Here is a 23,248-nt window from a genome sequence, read left to right as displayed (position 1 = left end):
AGACACCCAGTATCCCACACTGACCGCTACGGACAGCATGGAGACCTAACACAGACACTTGGAGAGGTATAACTGCGATTTACCTTAGCACCACATAGTAGGAGCCATCACAGCTCAGCAGGCACTGGCTATACAGGGAGGCAGAACAGCACCTGGAGCATTCTGCATGTCACGCTACCCGGCTATAGCACTACATAAAGTACCCCCTTCAGAGGTAGCTATATTTGCCTAGAACTGATTTTTAGCATTCAAGCCTGCCTGCAGTATTCTGTACAATGGGGGTCATTCCGAGTTGTTCGCCTCTTTATTTTTTTCTCGCAACGGAGCGATTAGTCGCTAATGCGCATGCGCAATGTCCGCAGTGCGACTGCGCCAAGTAAATTTGCTATGCAGTTAGGAATTTTACTCACGGCATTACGAGGTTCTTTCTTCGTTCTGGTGATCGTAATGTGATTGACAGGAAGTGGGTGTTTCTGGGCGGAAACAGGCCGTTTTATGGGTGTGTGCGAAAAAACGTTACAGTTTCTGGGAAAAACGCGGGAGTGGCTGGAGAAACGGAGGAGTGTCTGGGCGAACGCTGGGTGTGTTTGTGACGTCAAACCAGGAACGAAACTGACTGAACTGATCGCAGATGCCGAGTAAGTCTGGAGCTACTCAGAAACTGCTAAGAAGTGTCTATTCGCAATTCTGCTAATCTTTCATTCGCAATTTTGATAAGATAAGATTCACTCCCAGTAGGCGGCGGCTTAGCGTGTGCAAAGCTGCTAAAAGCAGCTAACGAGCGAACAACTCGGAATGAGGGCCAATGTAAATGAACACTGGCGCTTCCTTTCAGTCAGGATTAAGAGCAGGCATTGCCGTCAGATATCCTGCTATAATTGAACTCTTACCAGCGATGCAGCTAGTGAAGCCCTTCTTTACACTAATGCTCCTGCATACTTGATTGACATTACAGAAAGTTAGTGAAGGAAAGTTGCACACGAGGTAAAGAGAGAGACAAGGAGTACCGTAAAAGGATATTGGTGGTCATTCCAAGTTGTTCGCTCGCAAGCTGCTTTTAGCAGCTTTGCACACGCTAAGCCGCCGCCTACTGGGAGTGAATCTTAGCTTATCAAAATTGCGAACGAAAGATTAGCAAAATTGCGAATAGACACTTCTTAGCAGTTTCTGAGTAGCTTCAAACTTACTTGGCATCTGCGATCAGTTCAGTGCTTGTCGTTCCTGGTTTGACGTCATAAACACACCCAGCGTTCGCCCAGACACTCCTCCGTTTCTCCAGCCACTCCCGCGTTTTTCCCAGAAACTGTAGCGTTTTTTCACACACACCCATAAAACGGCCAGTTTCCGCCCAGAAACACCCACTTCCTGTCAATCACATTACGATCACCAGAACGAAGAAAAAACCTTGTAATGCCGTGAGTAAAATACCTAACTGCATAGCAAATTTACTTTGCGCAGTCGCAGTGCGAACATTGCGCATGCGCAGTTAGCGGAAAATCGCTGCGATGCGAAGAAAAATACCGAGCGAACAACTCGGAATGACCCCCATTCTACATTAATTATTACCCTTGAGGGATTTAGACAGCATACCCCACAGATTAATCGACGCCTGAGTACTGTAAACCCTCACATCCTCAGGGAATTATAAAGAAAAGGCAGCAACAGACTAGTTGGAATTAATGTACTAATTTGCAATCTTGCTAGGAAACGTCACTTGAGAGAGGAGTAGCTGCAACCTAGAGAAAGTGTCTCTTTTGTGCTGGTCACGAGCAGCAACTATTGAAATGGGAAATTTGCTCGGAAACATTTGCCTAATTCCATTAATCCCTATTGGAGACAGGACACCTTACCTAACATGCACCATCTATAAAATACTCAGCTGAACTTTGTGATGTAAAGTTATTGGGGATATTGATAGTACTGAGTAGTGTAAGAGTGAATAAAGGTATTATTGCGCTATTGTTTGCATGTGTAGTAGTAATGGTTAACAGCTTGTTTTAGACAAGCTCTATTAACAATTAGTATTGTATTTATATAGTATTGTTGTCGAATTCTGTTCTCTGCAAATTGAAGTATTTACAATGCAAAAGAATATTTGTGTAATTGCTGGTGCACTTGTCTGGAGGTATTACAGTTGAACCATTTGGATCCAGGTACTTGCAGAGAAAACAACTCCGGGGGCTACCAGTTCCAGAACAATTAAATAAATGTATTATTTTCTTTTGTGAAATTTATTGCCATTGCTTAATATTGTAAACTGAATTACCAATTTACCTGCATCCGTACTTGTGCATTACAAATATACTGAGTCCAGGGTTAAAAATTTACGCCAGCACTGTGCTGCGGCTGTGGGGGGCCCCCTGAGAGAGGAGGGCTTAGGGGTACTCACCCACTGTGCCCCCCTTAATATGGCTCTGGGCGGCACCATCACTGCTCCACGGTCCTTGCTTCTGGCCAGCAAGGTGCCTGGAACTACAATTTTCTGAAGATTTTCCTTGATTCTTGGGCCCCTATACATTTACAAACCTCCTGCACTGCATCAGGAGTACAGCTGACACAGTGAGTGTGTATCTTCTACTGTTTCCTGCTTGTCAGGACCATGCTGGGAATGTGACATACATTACAGTTCTGACTATGAACACATTTGTTTAGGCAATGATACTGTACATCACTCATCTCCTGATATACTCTGTGCTGCCGGGGAGCTCCTCCCACTATATAACTCTCAGTCTGTGGCTTCCTGCTGCCTCCATTCCCCTCCTCACATCATGTCACTGCCCCTGTCACATGCAGCCCTGTCCTCACTGACACATCACTCATCTCCTGATATGCTCTGTGCTGCCGGGGAGCTCCTCCCACTATATAACTCTCAGTCTGTGGCTTCCTGCTGCCTCCATTCCCCTCCTCACATCATGTCACTGCCCCTGTCACATGCAGCCCTGTCCTCACTGACACAACACTCATCTCCTGATATACTCTGTGCTGCTGGGGACCCTGCTCCTCCCACTATATAACTCTCAGTCTGTGGCTTCCTGCTGCCTCCATTCCCCTCCTCACATCATGTCACTGCCTCTGTCACATGCAGCCCTGTCCTCACTGACACATCACTCATCTCCTGATATACTCTGTGCTGCTGGGGACCCTGATCCTCCTACTATATAACTGTCAGTCTGTGGCTTCCTGCTGCCTCCATTACCTCCTCACATCATGTCACTGCCCCTTTCACATGCAGCCCTGTCCTCACGAACACATCACCCTTTTCCTGATATACTCTGTGCTGCTGGGGATCCTGCTCCTCCCACTATATAACTCTCAGTCTGCGGCTTCCTGCTGCCTCCATTCCCCTCCGTCACATGCAGCCCTGTCCTCACTGACACATCACTCATCTCCTGATATACTCTGTGCTGCTGGGGACCCTGCTCCTCCCACTATATAACTCTCAGTCTGCGGCTTCCTGCTGCCTCCATTCCCCTCCGTCACATGCAGCCCTGTCCTCACTGACACATCACTCATCTCCTGATATACTCTGTGCTGCTGGGGACCCTGCTCCCCCCACTATATAACTCTCAGTCTGCGGCTTCCTGCTGCCTCCATTCCCCTCCTCACATCATGTCACTGCCCCTGTCACATGCAGCCCTGTCCTCACTGACATGTCACTCATCTCCTGATATACTCTGTGCTGCTGGGGGACCCTGCTCCTCCCACTATATAACTCTCAGTCTGTGGCTTCCTGCTGCCTCCATTCCCCTCCTCACATCATGTCACTGCCCCTGTCACATGCAGCCTTGTCCTCACTGACACATCACCCATCTCCTGATATACTCTGTGCTGCTGGGGACCCTGCTCCCCCCACTATATAACTCTCAGTCTGCGGCTTCCTGCTGCCTCCATTCCCCTCCTCACATCATGTCACTGCCCCTGTCACATGCAGCCCTGTCCTCACTGACACATCACTCATCTCCTGATATACTCTGTGCTGCTGGGGACCCTGCTCCTCCCACTATATAACTGTCAGTCTATGGCAGTGGTTTCCAAACTTTTTTGAATCACGGCGCCCTAGAATATCAGAATTTTTTCACGGCACCCCTAGGCTAAAAATTTCTTATTTAGAAATAAATATTACATTAAGTAGATGGCGTTTATATATGTCATCCTTAGGGTCAGTTGTGTGGTGAGGTACAAGATTTGCTTCTGTTTGGTGACATATTTTATGACTGGCAGCCACCAGCACTGCTTTTTCCTATTATACTGACCATGAATAATTTGAATTGGTCCTGGACCCAGGGCCGGTGCAAGGTTTTTTGGCACCCTAGGCAAAAGTTCAGCCTACAGCCCCCCCCCCCCCCCCCCCTTCCCCCTCTATCAGTAAAAATGAGTTCTAATAAAGACGTGAAGTGTGAGGTGTGATCTGGAGGCTGTGCAAATAGCAGAAGAAGAAAAACTAGATATTTACAGTATTACAAAAATGACATGTTAAATTGAACCCAGTCCCAAAACCAGGTAAGGTACAGTATAATACAGTACCACAATCTGTTGTTTTATATTATAGATAGGCACTATATCTCATTGTTAATAATACTGTGGGCTGAAAAGCCTGCAATTGTTAATAGGGCTACTCATAGGGGATGCAGTTAAGTTGGCGACGGTCAGGATTCCGACGCTGGGATCCCGACCACTGACACTTCTAACAGCCGGAATACCAGCTAACGGGCTATTCCCACTTGTGGGTGTCCACAACACCCATAGAGTGGGAATAGAACCTGTGGCAAGCGCAGCATGCCACCGAGGCTGAAGCATGGCGAGTGCATCGAGCCCGTAAGCGGACTCTTTGCACTCACCCTGCTGCTAGCATACTGAAGGTCGGGATGCTGTTGTCGGTATACTGACAGATGGCATCCCGGCCGACCGTATATCATACTGAACCCCCTCATAGGGCCGCAGAAACTGAACGCTATGTGTCTGCGATAGGGGAATACAGTGCGTCCACATATACACACATGTTACATGCAGATATACACACACTCACATATACACATACATATCACCCACACATACAGCATGCACATAGATACACACACACATACAGCATGCATATATACACACATACAACATAGGTGCACACACACACACAGATATATACACAGGCAGCATGCACACAAATATCACACACATATAGCATGCACACACATATATATATATATATATATATATATATATATATACAGCATGCATTGCACATATGCACACACATACTGCGCTACTCTCCACACTCTGGCCACTTGTGTCTCTGCTCTTACCAGCCGTGTACACCGCTGTTGTGACACAGGGTCTACGGGTTAACAAGGCAAAGCAGGGAGAGGCCAGCAGGGTGCAGTGACCTGATCTCCAGGATGCGGGCTGCTGATCCACCACTGCTCCCTGCATCCTCTGCTCCCTGCATCTCCCGAGCCCATCACTTACCCGCACAGCTGCAGCATTCACGGCTCTGCCCCGTCGCCTCCGCCTCCTCCGCTCCTCAGTGTCTCCATCCTGAGAAGCAGCCACTGAGTCACTACCGCACACAGCCGCAGCAGCATGCTTGGCTGGGCTCCGCTGCTTCTTCCGCTCCATCAGGATAAACTGCACCCGCGCCCTCTCAACCCCCCCCGCATCCCCGAGCCTGTCACTTCCACACACAACATGCTGTTCGGCTCTGCTGTTTGACTGGAATCGGAGGAGGGCGGCGACAGCGGAGCTGAACATGCAGCTGTGTGTGGAAGTGACAGGCTCGGGGGATGCGGTGGGGGGATTGCCTGGGACACATAATCTGTGGGCGCATCCTCCAGGGGCAGTTGATTAAAAAAAAAAAGTAAGTTTAATGGAAGCGTGCCGCCCTCCAGTGGCAGGCGCCCATAGGCAGCTGCCTAAAGCTGCCTAATGGTGGCGCCGGCCCTGCCTGGACCCCCAATCCAGGGCACTCCTGCAAGTGTCCCGAGGCACCCCAGGGAGCCACGGCACACAGTTTGGGAACCTCTGGTCTATGGCTTTCTGCTGCCTCCATTCCCCCCCTCACATCATGTCACTGCCCCTGTCACATGCAGCCCTGTCCTCACTGACACATCACTCATCTCCTGATATACTCTGTGCTGCTGGGGACCCTGCTCCTCCCACTATATAACTCTCAGCCTGTGGCTTCCTGCTGCCTCCATTCCCCTCCTCACATCATGTCACTGCCCCTGTCACATGCAGCCCTGTCCTCACTGACACGTCACTTATCTTCTGATTTACTCTGTGCTGCTGGGGACCCTGCTCCTCCCACTATATAACTGTCAGTCTGTGGCTTTCTGCTGCCTCCATTCCCCCCCTCACATCATGTCACTGCCCCTGTCACATGCAGCCCTGTCCTCACTGACACTTCACTCATCTTCTGATATACTCTGTGCTGCTGGGGACCCTGCTACTCCCACTATATAACTCTCAGTCTGTGTCTTCCTGCTGCCTCCATTCCCCTCCTCACATCATGTCACTGACCCTGTCACATGCCCTGTCCTCACTGACACATCACTCATCTCCTGATATACTCTGTGCTGCTGGGGACCCTGCTCCTCCCACTATATAACTCTCAGTCTGTGGCTTCCTGCTGCCTCCATTCACCTCCTCACATCATGTCACTGCCCCTGTCACATGCAGCCCTGTCCTCACTGACACATCACTCATCTCCTGATGTACTCTGTGCTGCTGGGGACCCTGCTCCTCCCACTATATAACTCTAAGTCTGTCTTCCTGCTGCCTCCATTCCCCTCCTCACATCATGTCACTGCCTCTGTCACATGCAGCCCTGTCCTCACTGACACATCACTCATCTCCTGATATACTCTGTGCTGCTGGGGATCCTGCTCCTCACACTTTATAACTCTCAGCCTGTGGCTTCCTGCTGCCTCCATTCCCCTCCTCACATCATGTCACTGCCTCTGTCACATGCAGCCCTGTCCTCACTGACACATCACTCATCTCCTGATATACTCTGTGCTGCTGGGGACCTGCTCCTCCCATTCTATAACTCTCAGTCTGTGGCTTCCTGCTGTCTCCATTCCCCTCCTCACATCATGTCACTGCCCCTGTCACATGCAGCCCTGTCCTCACTGACACATCACCCATCTCCTGATATACTCTGTGCTGCTGGGGACCCTGCTCCTCCCACTATATAACTGTCAGTCTGTGGCTTCCTGCTGTCTCCATTCCCCTCCTCACATCATGTCACTGCCCCTGTCACATGCAGCCCTGTCCTCACTGACACATCACCCATCTCCTGATATAATCTGTGCTGCTGGAGACCCTGCTCCTCCTACTATATAACTCTCAGTCTGTGTCTTCCTGCTGCCTCCATTCCCCTCCTCACATCATGTCACTGCCCCTGTCACATGCAGTCCTGTCCTCACTAACACATCATTCATCTACTGATATACTCTGTGCTGCTGGGGACTCTGCTCCTCCCACTATATAACTCTCAGTCTGTGGCTTCCTGCTGCCTCTATTCCCCTCCTCACATCATGTCACTGCCCCTGTCACATGCAGCCCTGTCCTCACTGACACATCACTCATCTCCTGATATACTCTGTGCTGCTGGGGACCCTGCTCCTCCCACTATATAACTGTCAGTCTGTGGCTTCCTGCTGTCTCCATTCCCCTCCTCACATCATGTCACTGCCCCTGTCACATGCAGCCCTGTCCTCACTGACACATCACCCATCTCCTGATATACTCTGTGCTGCTGGGGACCCTGCTCCTTCTACTATATAACTCTCAGCCTGTGGCTTCCTGCTGCCTCCATTCCCCTCCTCACATCCTGTCACCGCCCCTTTGTGCTTCTGTGTGCTGTGAGCAGGTGTGTGCAGGAGAGTTCCATCAGTGGTAGCTGTGATATTGTGCTGCAGGGAGTTTCCCTGCTGGCTTCCCCAGGGGGATGGATCCTCCTGGGGGAGAGAGCTCCCTGAGTGCAGGCCATGGCTCGGGCCCTAAACCAACAGCCAGACTAAAGACTTCCGGTGCCCTGACAGATTGTGCGGCTGGCCAGTCGGGGACATCCAGAAGAGGCAGCAGTGGCAGTGCTAATGGTGCGGATTCAGTGAGGCAACTGGAGTCGCAGTCAGTTCCCCATAACATACCGGAGGGTGCTGCTCTCCTGTGTGAGGAAACACAGGATCGAGCGGTGGCGGCTGCTACCTGCCCTGTCGGTGTGGCTCTAGTGAAGGAATTAGAGCCTTCAAATTCCCCCAAACTGTCCGAGGGTGCTCCCCCATGTGCCGTAACATGGGGTGGAGTGGCAGCAGCCGCTGTCTGCCCTATGGACAGTGAAGTAGTGGGGGAGGGGATGAAGCCCTTTGATGCCAAAGAGAATGTGCCTGAGTCTCCAGGAAGTACTGATGATGAGGAAGAGACTTTTGACAGCCTCAGTGTGGAGGAGCTGCAGAAAGAATCAAAAAGAATAAGTGCAAGAATCGCTGATAAGAAAAAGAGAAGACACTCTTGCTTTAAATGGGAAAGGCCTGTGCTAAGAGAGGCCATCAAGTCACTTTCTAAAGACCTGGAAAAGGTAAAAAGCAAGCTGCATGAAAAGCGGCAAGAGAGAAAAGACAAAGAAATGGCAGCACAAGTAGCAGTGCAAGAGTTACCTGATCAAGTAGCAGTGCAAGAGTTACCTGATCAAGCAGCAGTGCATGAGTTACCTGATCAAGCAGCAGCTCAGGTGTTGCAAGTGTCTATGCAGATGAGCTCTCAGGAAGCAGAAGGGTGTGGTGTCCAGAGCATGATCACCGAGGCTCCAGTGAGGACAGAAAGCAGTGCACACCCCGGCCTACTGACTGATCTGGAGACTGACAGTGGTGTGCAGGAGAATGCAGGTGTACCGGTCCATGCGGGATCAGAGGTGCCTACCACATCAGCAGCAGCTCAGCTTGGTCCTGCTCCCCCAGCAGTGGGGCCTCCTTCTGTAGTGATGGCTGCCGTGGATGAGCTTGAGGAAGAGGAAAAGCGCACAGACTTCCAATTGCGCATGGAGGTAATTAAAGCAGAACTAATGTTGGCCACAAATGCAGAGAAAATAAAGTTAAAGGTTGGTGTACAAAGTAAATCGGCAAATGTCAGTAATGTGCCAGTGACTGGGGAGGCTCTGGGGGTTAATGCTGGTGGGGACACTGTGCAATCCTGCAGTACAGCACAGGGTATGCCAGCACTAGATAAAAGTACTCTATCAGACGGTGGTAAAGACATTATTCAGTCTGTATATGGACAGATGGCTGCCCCAGCTAGGGTCAAGGCTGCTGCTGAATTGATTAGCCAGGAACAAAAGAGGCGCGAAGGGTTAAGCAATATAAATGTGGTTAATGCAAATGCTATTGGAAATGTGAATGAACAGCCTGTTCCCGGTACAATGTCTTATGCTAACGTGGCTGCAAGGCCAAATGTTATTAATAATGTGTCACCTGTAATGGTCGGGCCTGGTCAGGTCAGTAAAAGAAGAAATCTTTTACAGTTTAAATGGGCAGGAACAGGTGAAGTTCCCACTAAAGAAGTGTTCCTACAAATGATTTTCAGCCTTGGGTTCCATGCCTCGGATCTGTATGCCTGCATCCATCCAGTTAAGACTCCAGATTTTGATGTGAGCTTCCTGTCCTATCAGGGACTGCAGACGTTTTGGACGAAGCGGCAGGCATGCAGATCCGTGGAACCCTACAGTAGCTACAAAACAAACTTGGTCACTAAACAGGATAAAGTTAAACTGACAATCTTGGTTAGGAACTAGTCAATTCCTGCCCAGGATATATTGTTCTGGTTACCCAGATTCTGTACTGTACAGTCCAACTTGATCAAGGTTGGTTTTACAATGGGAGTTTGGGGGGGAGCGTGGTCAGCTATGGTCCAATTAAAAAGTACAGACAGAGGTTTTATACATGTGCCTTCTGCTGCGTATATAGGCCGAGGCCGTGTTCAATGTTTTTATTCAGGGCAACCCCGCACCTGCTTCAAATGCGGGGATTTTCGACACATGAGCAGTGATTGTAATGTTACCAAATGTACATTATGTGGGAAAATCGGACATGTTTCCAGGGATTGCAGTAATGTCAAATGTAATTTGTGTGGTGAGGATGGCCATCCTTACAGCAGGTGCCCCTGGGCAAGTCACAATATGGAAAGTGAGAGAGAGCAGAGTGAGGAAACAACTAGGAAGGAGAAAGAAGGTCAGGGAAAAGAACAGGGACCAGTTTTTGTGGGAGTAAGGACAAGGAGTTCTGTAGACAAGGAAGATGCCTTTCAAATGGTGAAAAACGGTAACAATAAAAAAAAGAGGAAAGGTGATGATGAGCAGGTAATCCTTACTAACAGATTTGATGTGCTTTCCACTGATGAGGAAGAGGAGGGTGAGGTGGCAAGGAATGGTGGGGAACCAATTTTTGTACCCAGAGTGAGTAAAAGAAAAGCAAAACAGAATAAAAAAACATCTGAAGGGGTAACTATTGAAAAGGGTAAAAGTAAAAGAAGGAAAAAGAAAGAACAAGTACTGGTAGAAGATGATAGTGGAGAAAGCGGAGGGGAGGAGGTACAGGAGGGTCTAGAATGGGACCCCATGGGCACAGAGTTGGTGGAAAAAGAGGTGGCCAGAGATTCAGAGGTTGGAAACGGGCATACTCCTATTGATGAAATGGTAATAGAGGAGACTCAAGAGGTGGAGGAAGAAGAGATTAACATGGACTCTTCTGGTTCAATAATTAAGCCAAGTGGGGCACCTGCATGTGATTCACTGGGGGTTCCAGGCTTGACACACAGGTCTGAGCGTAAACCACCAGATCCTGGACCCTCACAGAGTAAGGATGGCCTGTCCCAAGGGTTAGGCAAGGGGGATGGCATGTTGGGTGTCATTGGGGAGAGGGAAACCCCTCCCAAAGGGAAAGAGACACAAGGATCCGGGTCTTCAAATATGGGGTCAGGGAAAGATGTAAAGGAAAAGTGAGCAAGGTTCTGCTTCTATAACCAAAAGAAACATGGATCCCCAACCCATACGATGTGCCACCATTAATGTGGCTTCCGTAATTTCCGAACATGCTCGTTTTCTGGCCTTTGATTTTTTCAATACGATTGAGATTGACTTTTTATTTTTGCTAGAGACTAGAATTACTAAATTGGACACTCTCCACAAGGTGAAGCGTGAGTGGAGGCGTGGGCCTTCTTACTGGTCTCTTGCGGCCGAGCCGTACGGTGGGGTGGCAGTACTTTTTACTGGTATGGTAACCGTGCACAAGGTTATAGAATTACAGGCAGGTAGGTGTATGATTTTGGATGTCAACCTGAGGGGACATGACCTGAGACTCATTAACATTTATGGGCCACAGTCTTCATGGGACAGGAAATGTCTCTTCAGGGAGATAAAACCGTTCTTTTTTACGGCCCAACAGATTGTCTTTGGAGGTGATTTCAACACCATTATCAGGCCAAAAGACAGGGGAGGTTCAAGGACAACACTGGGTCCTGATTCCAATTTTTTAGTTAGCATGGTTAGACAGGCCGGTCTGGTGGATGTGCATGTTCGCCATTTCCCAGACCTCACGGGTTACACCTATTTTAGTGGTAGTCGTAGGTCTAGGATAGATAGGTTTTTTGTTAAGGAAACTTCGAAAACTTTGCCTCCAGAGGTAAAGCTAGTAGAGTTCTCTGATCACGCTTTTCTCTCTATTACTTTGAATGCTTCAAAAGCTACTCAGAAAGGACGGGGCCTATGGCGCTTGAGCTCTGAGCTCCTAAAGGAAGAAAGGGTTAGACAATCCTTTAGAGACTTCTTTCAATCCCAGGAAACACTTTTGGAGGCGGGTTGGAGTAGATCTGAGTGGTGGGAAGATACTAAAAAGAGAATTCGGAGACTCTTCCGTAGGCTGGTAGCAAAAAAGAACTTGATAAGACGGAATATCTATCAGAACCTGAGAAGGAAATTAGATTTCTTAATCTGAGTGTGGAGATAGTGGGGAAATCTCCCGGGTGAAGGCTCAGATGAAGGAATATCAGTATAACCGGCTGGATTCCTTGGTTCTGGAGAGGGATTTTGGAAAGTACCACTCACCTGATCCCTACCAGAGCTGTGGAAAATCAGTTGAGGTGAGGGGTCTGTATGACAGACAGGGTGTACTTCAAGAGGACAAGGAAGGCATCCTGTATGACAGACAGGGTGTACTTCAAGAGGACAAGGAAGGCATCCTGAATGTTATTGGATCCTATTACTCCGATCTTTTGTCTGAGCAGCCACTTATCAGAGAGAGGATGGAAACATTTCTAAGGGAGACTCCTGGTCTTCGTAACCCAGATGCCTCTTTTGAAACTTTGGGTAATAATGTGACAGCAGAGGAAATCAGGAAGGCGATTGATGGGTTAAATTTAAAGAAGTCTCCAGGCCCAGATGGCTTAACATCTGAGTTTTATATAGCTTTTGCAGACCTCTTGATTCCCCGCCTTGTAGAAGTATATAATGAGTGCCTGGACGAGGGAATTCTCCCTCCTTCTATGAGGTTATCTGCTCTCATATTGTTGTCCAAAGGTAAGGATCCATCTCGCATTGAGAACTGGCGCCCCATCGCCCTTCTCAATACAGATAGAAAGATTTTGGCAAAAGTACTTTTTAATAGGTTGTTGGAATTTTCTGAACAACTGCTTTCTCCATCTCAGCACTGTACTGTGAAGGGCCGTAGCACCTTTAGTGCAGTCCTTGGCGTCCGGGAGGCCATAGAGCAGTGCCGTGCTGAGAAATGGGGAAAGTACTTGCTGGCATTAGATCAGTCTAAGGCTTTTGACCGAGTAAATCATGAGTACCTGTGGGCCTTGCTTGAAAGGTATGGTTTTCCAGTCAGGGTGGTGAATTGGCTAAGAACAATATACAGTCAGGCCGAGAGCTTCCCACTTGTTAATGGTTGGGTAGGTCCTACCTTTGGCGTGAACTCTGGTGTTCGTCAGGGATGCCCCCTGAGCCCCCTTCTATATGTATTCGCGATCGATCCCTTCATCAGAAGGGTAGAGAACGGTGCAGTGGGAGGAGTGCAGCTGGGACCGGAGTTCCCTCTGAAGGTAGTGGCTTACGCAGATGATGTCACAGTGGTTCTGTCATCAGTGGCAGAGGCACGTGAAGTAGAAAATCTCATCTGTGAATACTCTGAAGCTTCATGCTCCAGAATAAACCATGAGAAGTGTGACGTTTTCTGGATGGGGGAGGAAGGCGAGGAATTCTTCCTTCCGGACAGCCTCCCCCTGGCCAGTTCACAGATAAAGATTTTAGGCATCTGTTTCGACCATGGTGACTATGCCACTCTAAATTGGGAGAGAACTCTGGAAAATGCTGCCCGGAAAGTAGAGAGCTGAAAGAGATGGAAATTCTCTTACAGGGAAAAGGTTGACTTGTGCAAAACCTACCTGATCCCGATCTTTCTGTACGTCAGCTATGTGTGCTTCTTGCCTCAATCTTTATGGACCAAATTGAACTCTCTGTTCTTTATGTTACTTTGGGGGGAACAGAATAAATATAGTCAAGAGGGGCATCACTTATAAGTCGAGGAAAGACGGGGGTTTGAGTATGGTCAACCCTGTGGTCTTTTTTGTAACAACCTTTGTAAAACTTAATTTTGGGAGCCTACTGTTAGAGACTCCCCCTCGATGGGTAAGTGGCTTTGAGATCTGGGTGTCTCCCTTCCTCAGGTTTTGGTTAGAAGGGGGCCAAGTGAAGAGTCCCCAAATTCGGCATGGGTATCTCCCGATCTACGTTATCCAGTGCTTGAAAGTGATAAAGCGTTGGGGACTGGAAGTGGGGGAAGTCAAAAGTCTTTCCAGGAAGGAGTTGGGGGAGAGGATTTTGCGAACCCACTTTCATGTTCCGCTGTCACTAAGGGATTGCCCGAGTGATGTCGCTTCAGCAGGGTTGGCTCTGATTAATTCGGAGAGAATACCGCTGAAGTTCAGAGATATTGCTTGGCTTTCTTTCCACGGGAAGCTTTACGTAAAGGGGAACATGATGTGGAGAAATGCCAGTGATCGTGGTTGTCCACGGGAGGAATGTCTAGGGGAGGTGGAGACAATGGACCATTTCTTGATCAGGTGCCCCTTTAACGTAGAAATTTACAAGAGAGTTTCAAGAGCTTTACGTATCCCGTGCCTTTCGGGGCTTAGTTACCCTGAGTGGGCTTATGGAGCATCCAAAAGATATGGTAGATTTAATTTGACCACCATTTTTTTAGTCAGTTTAGCAGTTAGATATCACACTTGGATGGCACGGTGTCAGGTGTCCATAAGAAATAAAGTCCTTCCCTGTGAAGTGGTGGTGGATTTAATTCTGCACGAGGTGGAAAGGATGATGGTTCTGGATAAGGAGAGGATGGATGCTGTCAGGTGGTCTCGTTGGAGGGGCCACCTGAAACCCCCTTGAGTGGGTGGTAGAAGTCCTCTCTAAATCTAGCTTTAGGGTCTTTTCTTCATTTCACATCCCATAGATTTTGAGTACTTTCATTTTTTATGGAATAGGTTTGCATACATTTAACTAGCTTTGCTCAGTTTTTCTTAAACATAAGTGTGTAGATTTGGGTGGAGTGTTGGTGAGGGTGGTGGTTGGTTTGGAGTATTATTTCTGAATATTTATATATACAGTGTATCTTATTTATTCAAGGAAAGTAAATTTGAGTTCTGTTTGTTAATCATTATTATTATTATTATTTTTTTTTTTTGTATAATGTATTTATATATTTATTTGTTTTATTCTGTATATAATATATTGTAAATTTTGATGCAAGTTTTAAATAAATGAAACATTTCCTGATATACTCTGTGCTGCTGTGGACCCTGCTCCTCCCACTATATAACTCTCAGTCTGTGTCTTCCTGCTGCCTCCATTCCCTTCCTCACATCATGTCACTGCCCTGTCACATGCAGCTTTGTCCTCACTGACACATCACTCATCTCCTGATATACTCTGTGCTGCTGGGGACCCTGCTCCTCCCACTATATAACTCTCAGTCTGTGTCTTCCTGCTGCCTCCATTCCCCTCCTCACATCATGTCACTGCCCCTGTCACATGCAGCCCTGTCCTCACTGACACATCACTCATCTCCTGATATACTCTGTGCTGCTGGGGACCCTGCCCCTCCCACTATATAACTCTCAGTCTGTGTCTTCCTGCTGCCTCCATTCCCCTCCTCACATCATGTCGCTGCCTCTGTCACATGCAGCCCTGTCCTCACTGACACATCACTCATCTCCTGATATACTCTGTGCTGCTGGGGATCCTGCTCCTCCCACTATATAACTCTCAGTCTGTGGTTTCCTGCTGCCTCCATTCCCCTCCTCACATCATGTCACTGCCCCTGTTACATGCAGCCCTGTCCTCACTGACTCGTCACTTATCTTCTGATATACTATGTGCTGCTGGGGACCCTGCTCCTCCCACTATATAACTCTCAGTCTGTGGCTTCCTGCTGTCTCCATTCCCCTCCTCACATCATGTCACTGCCCTGTCACATGCAGCTCTGTCCTCACTGACACATCACTCATCTCCTGATATACTCTGTGCTGCTGGGGACCCTGCTCCTCCAACTATATAACTCTCAGTCTGTGTCTTCCTGCTGCCTCCATTCCCCTCCTCACATCATGTCACTGCCCTGTCACATGCAGCTCTGTCCTCACTGACACATCACTCATCTCCTGATATACTCTGTGCTGCTGGGGATCCTGCTCCTCACACTATATAACTCTCAGCCTGTGTCTTCCTGCTGCCTCCATTCCCCTCCTCACATCATGTCACTGCCTCTGTCACATGCGGCCCTGTCCTCACTGACACATCACTCAGCTCCTGATATACTCTGTGCTGCTGGGGACCCTGCTCCTCCAACTATATAACTCTCAGTCTGTGTCTTCCTGCTGCCTCCATTCCCCTCCTCACATCATGTCACTGCCCTGTCACATGCAGCTCTGTCCTCACTGACACATCACTCATCTCCTGATATACTCTGTGCTGCTGGGGATCCTGCTCCTCACACTATATAACTCTCAGCCTGTGTCTTCCTGCTGCCTCCATTCCCCTCCTCACATCATGTCACTGCCTCTGTCACATGCGGCCCTGTCCTCACTGACACATCACTCAGCTCCTGATATACTCTGTGCTGCTGGGGACTTGCTCCTCCCATTATATAACTCTCAGCCTGTGGCTTCCTGCTGCCTCCATTCCCCTCCTCACATCATGTCACTGCCCCTGTCACATGCAGCCTTGTCCTCACTGACACATCACTCCTCTCCTGATATACTCTGTGCTGCTGGGGGACCCTGCTCCTCCCACTATATAACTCTCAGTCTGTGGCTTCCTGCTGCCTCCATTCCCCTTCTCACATCATGTCACTGCCCCTGTCCCTGTCATATGCAGCCCTGTCCTCACTGACACATCACTCCTCTCCTGATATACTCTGTGCTGCTGGGGGACCCTGCTCCTCCCACTATATAACTCTCAGTCTGTGTCTTCCTGCTACCTCCATTCCCCTCCTCACATCATGTCACTGCCCTGTCACATGCAGCTCTGTCCTCACTGACACATCACTCATCTCCTGATATACTCTGTGCTGCTGGGGATCCTGCTCCTCACACTATATAACTCTCAGCCTGTGGCTTCCTGCTGCCTCCATTCCCCTCCTCACATCATGTCACTGCCTCTGTCACATGCAGCCCTGTCCTCACTGACACATCAATCATCTCCTGATATACTCTGTGCTGCTGGGGACCCTGCTCCTCCCATTATATAACTCTCAGTCTGTGGCTTCCTGCTGCCTCTATTCACCTCCTCACATCATGCAGCCCTGTCCTCACACATCACTCATCTCCTGATATACTCTGTGCTGCTGGGAGATCCTGTTCCTTCTACTATATAACTCTCAGTCATTTTGGGTCATCCTGGACAAGTGGGGCATGGACTTTGAATACAATAAGGTGCACAGACGTTGGTCAAGCACTCCTTAAGAACTAAGGAGCTGTAAGACTGTGCTAACTAATAATTTCTCTAACGTCCTAAGTGGATGCTGGGGACTCCGTAAGGACCATGGGGAATAGCGGCTCCGCAGGAGACTGGGCACAAAAGTAAAGCTTTAGAACTACCTGGTGTGCACTGGCTCCTCCCCCTATGACCCCCCTCCAAGCCTCAGTTAGATTTTTGTGCCCGAACGAGTAGGGTGCACACTAGGTGGCTCTCCTGAGCTGCTTAGTGAAAAGTTTAGTTTTAGGTTTTTTATTTTCAGTGAGACCTGCTGGCAACAGGCTCACTGCATCGAGGGACTAAGGGGAGAAGAAGCGAACTCACCTGCGTGCAGAGTGGATTGGGCTTCTTAGGCTACTGGACATTAGCTCCAGAGGGACGATCACAGGCCCAGCCATGGATGGGTCCCAGAGCCGCGCCGCCGCCCCCCTTACAGAGCCAGAAGACAGAAGAGGTCCGGAAAATCGGCGGCAGAAGACGTCCTGTCTTCACCAAGGTAGCGCACAGCACTGCAGCTGTGCGCCATTGCTCCTCAGCACACTTCACACTTCGGTCACTGAGGGTGCAGGGCGCTAGGGGGGGGGCGCCCTGAGCAGCAATAAAAACACCTTGGCTGGCGAAAATACATCACATATAGCCCCCAGGGCTATATGGATGAATTTTAACCCCTGTCAGAATCCATAAAAAAAGCAGGAGAAAAGTCCGCGAAAAAGAGGCGGAGCCTATCTCCTCAGCACACTGGCGACATTTTCCCTCACAGCTCAGTTGGAGGGAAGCTCCCCTGGCTCTCCCCTGCAGTCACTACACTACAGAAAGGGTTAAAAAATCGAGGGGGGCACTAATTAGGCGCAGTATTAACAATACAGCAGCTATAAGGGGAAAAACACTTATATAAGGTTATCCCTATATATATATAGCGCTCTGGTGTGTGCTGGCAAACTCTCCCTCTGTCTCCCCAAAGGGCTAGTGGGGTCCTGTCCTCTATCAGAGCATTCCCTGTGTGTGTGCTGTGTGTCGGTACGTTTGTGTCGACATGTATGAGGAGAAAAATGATGTGGAGACGGAGCAGATTGCCTGTAATAGTGATGTCACCCCCTAGGGTGTCGACACCTGAGTGGATGAACTGTTGGAAGGAATTACGTGACAGTGTCAGCTCTGTATAAAAGACAGTGGTTGACATGAGACAGCCGGCTACTCAGCTTGTGCCTGTCCAGACGTCTCATAGGCCGTCTTGGGCTCTAAAGCGCCCGTTACCTCAGATGGCAGATATAGACGCCAACACGGATACTGACTCCAGTGTCGACGGTGAAGAGACAAATGTGACTTCCAGTAGGGCCACACGTTACATGATTGAGGCAATGAAAAATGTTTTACACATTTCTGATAATACGAGTACCACCAAAAAGGGGTATTATGTTCGGTGAGGAAAAACTACCTGTAGTTTTCCTGAATCTGAGAAATTAAATGAGGTGTGTGATGATGCGTGGGTTTCCCCCGATAACAACTGATAATTTCTAAAATGTTATTGGCATTATATCCTTTCCCGCCAGAGGTTAGGGTGCGTTGGGAAACACCCCCTAGGGTGGATAAAGCGCTCACACGCTTGTAAGAACAAGGGCTCTACCCTCTCCTGAGATGGCCGCCCTTAAGGATCCTGCTGATAGAAAGCAGGAGGGTATCCTAAAATGTATTTACACACATACTGGTGTTATACTGCGACCAGCAATCGCCTCAGCCTGGATGTGCAGTGCTGGGTTGGCGTGGTCGGATTCCCTGACTGAAAATATTGATACCCTAGATAGGGACAGTATATTATTGCCTATAGAGCATTTGAAAGATGCATTTCTATATATGCGTGATGCACAGCGGAATATTTGCCGACTGGCATCAAGTCTAAGTGCGTTGTCCATTTCTACCAGTAGAGGGTTATGGACACGACAGTGGTCAGGTGATGCGGATTCCAAACGGCATTTGGAAGTATTGCCTTATTAAGGGGAGGAGTTATTTGGGGTCGGTCTTTCAGACCTGGTGGCCACGGCAACAGCTGGGAAATCCACGTTTGTACCCCAGGTCGCCTCTCAACATGAGAAGACGCCGTATTATCAGGCGCAGTCTTTTCGTGGACAAGCGGGCAAAAGGTTCCTCATTTCTGCCCCATGAGAGAGGGAGAGGAAAAAGGCTGCAGAAATCAGCCAGTTCCCAGGAACAGAAACCCTCTCCCGCCTCTGCCAAGCCCTCAGTATGACGCTGGGGCTTTACAAGCAGAATCAGGCACGGTGGGGGGCCCGTCTCAATGAATTTCAGCGCGCAGTGGGCTCACTCGCAAGTAGACCCCTGGATCCTCCAGGTGATATCTCAGGGGTACAAATTGGAATTCGAGACGTCTCCCCCTCGCCGTTTCCTAAAGTCGGCTTTACCGATGTCTCCTTCTGACAGGGAGACAGTTTTGGAAGCCATTCACAAGCTGTATTCCCAGCAGGTGATAATCAAGGTACCCCTCCTGCAACAGGGAACAGGGTATTATTCCACACTGTTGTGGTACCGAAGCCGGACGGCTCGGTGAGACCGATTCTAAATCTAAAATCTTTGAACACTTACATACAGAGGTTCAAATTCAAGATTGAGTCACTCAGAGCAGTGATTGCGAACCTGGAAGAAGGGGACTACATGATGTCTCGGGACATCAAGGATGCTTACCTTCATGTCCCAATTTACCCTTCTCACCAAGGGTACCTCAGGTTTATGGTACAGAACTGTCACTATCAGTTCAGACGCTGCCGTATGGATGGTCCACGGCACCCCGGGTCTTTACCAAGGTAATGGCCGAAATGATGATATTCCTTCGAAGGAAGGGAATTTTAGTTATCCCTTACTTGGACGATTCCCTGATAAGGGTAAGATCCAGGGAACAGTTGGAGGTCGGTGTAGCACTATCTCAGGTAGTGTTGCGGCAGCACGATTGGATTCTCAATATTCCAAAATCGCAGCTGGTTCCGACGACTCGTCTTCTGTTCCTAGGGATGATCCTGGACACAGTCCAGAAAAAGGTGTTTCTCCCGGAGGAGAAAGCCAGGGAGTTATCCGAGCTAGTCAGGAACCTCCTAAAACCGAGCCAACTCTCAGTGCATCAATGCACAAGGGTTCTGGGTAAAATGGTGGCTTCCTACGAAGCAATCCCATTCGGCAGATTCCACGCAAGAACTTTCCAGTGGGACCTGCTGGACAAATGGTCCGGGTCGCATCTTCAGATGCATCAGCGGATAACCCTGTCACCAAGGACAAGGGTGTCCCTCCTGTGGTGGTTGCAGAGTGCTCATCTTCTAGAGGGCCGCAGATTCGGCATTCAGGACTGGGTCCTGGTGACCACGGATGCCAGCCTGCGAGGCTGGGGAGCAGTCACACAGGGGAGGAATTTCCAGGGCTTATGGTCAAGCCTGGAGACATCACTTCACATAAATATCCTGAAGCTAAGGGCCATTTACAATGCTCTAAGCTTAGCAAGACCTCTGCTTCAAGGTCAGCCGGTGTTGATCCAGTCGGACAACATCACGGCAGTCACCCACGTAAACAGACAGGGTGGCACAAGAAGCAGGAGGGCAATGGCAGAAGCTGCAAGGATTATTCGCTGGGCGGAAAATCATGTGATAGCACTGTCAGCAGTATTCATTCCGGGAGTGGACAACTGGGAAGCAGACTTCCTCAGCAGACACGACCTCCACCCGGGAGAGTGGAGACTTCACCCAGAAGTCTTCCACATGATTATAAACCGTTGGGAAAAACTCGACAGGTATTGCGCCAGGTCAAGGGACCCTCAGGCAATAGCTGTAGACGCTCTGGTAACACCGTGGGTGTACCAGTCAGTGTATGTGTTCCCTCCTCTGCCTCTCATACCCAAGGTACTGAGATTGATAAGATGGAGAGGAGTAAGCACTATATTCGTGGCTCCGGATTGGCCAAGAAGGACTTGGTAACCGGAACTTCAAGAGATGCTCACGGAGGATCCGTGGCCTCTACCTCTAAGAAGGGACCTGCTCCAGCAAGGACCCTGTCTGTTCCAAGACTTACCGCGGCTGCGTTTGACGGCATGGCGGTTGAACGCCGGATCCTGAAGGAAAAAAGGCATTCCGGATGAAGTCATCCCTATCCTGATCAAAGCCAGGAAGGATGTAACCGCAAAACATTATCACCGCATTTGGCGAAAATATGTTGCGTGGTGCGAGGCCAGTAAGGCCCGACGGAGGAAATTCAACTGGGTCGATTCCTACATTTCCTGCAAACAGGAGTGTCTATGGGCCTGAAATTGGGGTCCATTAAGGTTCAAATTTCGGCCCTGTCAATTTTCTTCCAAAAAGAACTAGCTTCAGTCCCTGAAGTTCAGACGTTTGTAAAAAGGGTACTGCATATACAGCCTCCTTTTGTGCCTCCAGTGGCACTTTGGGATCTCAATGTAGTTTTTGAGTTCCAAAAGTCACATTGGTTTGAACCACTTAAATCTGTGGAGTTAAAATATCTCACATGGAAAGTGGTCATGCTGTTGGCCCTGGCCTGGGCCAGGCGCGTGTCAGAATTGGCGGCTTTATCCTGTAAAAGCCCTTATCTGATTTTCCATTCGGACAGGGCGGAATTGAGGACTCGTCCTCAGTTTCTCCCTAAGGTGGTTTCAGCGTTTCACCTGAACCAACCTATTGTGGTGCCTGCGGCTACTAGGGACTTGGAGGGACTTGTTTCCAGGACGGCTGGAGTCAGAAAATCTGACTCGCTGTTTATCCTGTATGCACCCAACAAGCTGGGTGCTCCTGCTTCTAAGCAGACTATTGCTCGTTGGATTTGTAGTACAATTCAGCTTGCACATTCTGTGGCAGGCCTGCCACAGCCAAAAATCTGTAAATGCCCACTCCACAAGGAAGGTGGGCTCATCTTGGGCGGCTGCCCGAGGGGTCTCGGCTTTACAACTTTGCCGAGCAGCTACTTGGTCAGGAGCAAATACGTTTGTAAAATTCTACAAAATTGATACCCTGGCTGAGGAGGACCTGGAGTTCTCTCATTTGGTGCTGCAGAGTCATCCGCACTCTCCCGCCCGTTTGGGAGCTTTGGTATAATCCCCATGGTCCTTACGGAGTCCCCAGCATCCACTTAGGACGTTAGAGAAAATAAGAATTTACTTACCGATAATTCTATTTCTCGTAGTCCGTAGTGGATGCTGGGCGCCCATCCCAAGTGCGGATTGTCTGCAATACTGGTACATAGTTATTGTTACCAAAAAATCGGGTTATTGCTGTAGTGAGCCATCTTTTCTAGAGGCTCCTCTGTTATCATGCTGTTAACTGGGTTTAGATCACGAGTTATACGGTGTGATTGGTGTGGCTGGTAATGAGTCTTACCCGGGATTCAAAATCCTTCCTTATTGTGTACGCTCGTCCGGGCACAGTATCCTAACTGAGGCTTGGAGGGGGGTCATAGGGGGAGGAGCCAGTGCACACAAGGTAGTTCTAAAGCTTTACTTTTGTGCCCAGTCTCCTGCGGAGCCGCTATTCCCCATGGTCCTTACGGAGTCCCCAGCATCCACTACGGACTACGAGAAATAGAATTATCGGTAAGTAAATTCTTATTTTTCCCATCATGCATATCACATTAATTAGAACATTTTCTATAACAATATATGGCAAGCAGTTCCGTTTAAGGTTTAATGTATTATATTAATTCACGTTGGCTTTTAACATGCCCAATAAACAATGTAACAGATTATTCATATAAGTAGCATGCTTTCCCATAGTCATCCTCAGTTATCAAACATTAACGGGTTATTAGAAAACACTGAGGTTTTTGCAATGGTTCCATCTGATTCATTTAGTTGCTCTGAAATAATTAGAAATTGTCATTCACAGATAAAGACGGGACACTGATTAATACGTTTATTTCTTTAAAACCAGGGAAGGAGAATTATTTTGTCTAATGATTTTCTTTATAAATAAATAGTAACAAAGATAAACAATAAATATAGTTACAAATGTCAATGGGGAAATGGAAAAATAATGTATGAACATAAACACATCCGTATACAACGGCACCTTTCAGAATTAGTATAAAGTTAATGGATGGAAATGCAGGAAGTATATTATCTGGCAATGAGCTGAGGGTTGATTCTATTTCGGAGTGGGAGAAGGGACCTTCTGACGTATCTAGGGGAGGAGACACGTCACCAGGGGGAGGAGCTACGGGCGAACAGGTACCTGA

Source organism: Pseudophryne corroboree, chromosome 9, assembly GCF_028390025.1.
Source record: "Pseudophryne corroboree isolate aPseCor3 chromosome 9, aPseCor3.hap2, whole genome shotgun sequence".
Classification (NCBI taxonomy): Eukaryota; Metazoa; Chordata; class Amphibia; order Anura; family Myobatrachidae; genus Pseudophryne; species Pseudophryne corroboree.
The sequence above is the reverse complement of the archived record's forward strand: the minus strand, read 5'-3'. Positions refer to the sequence as shown.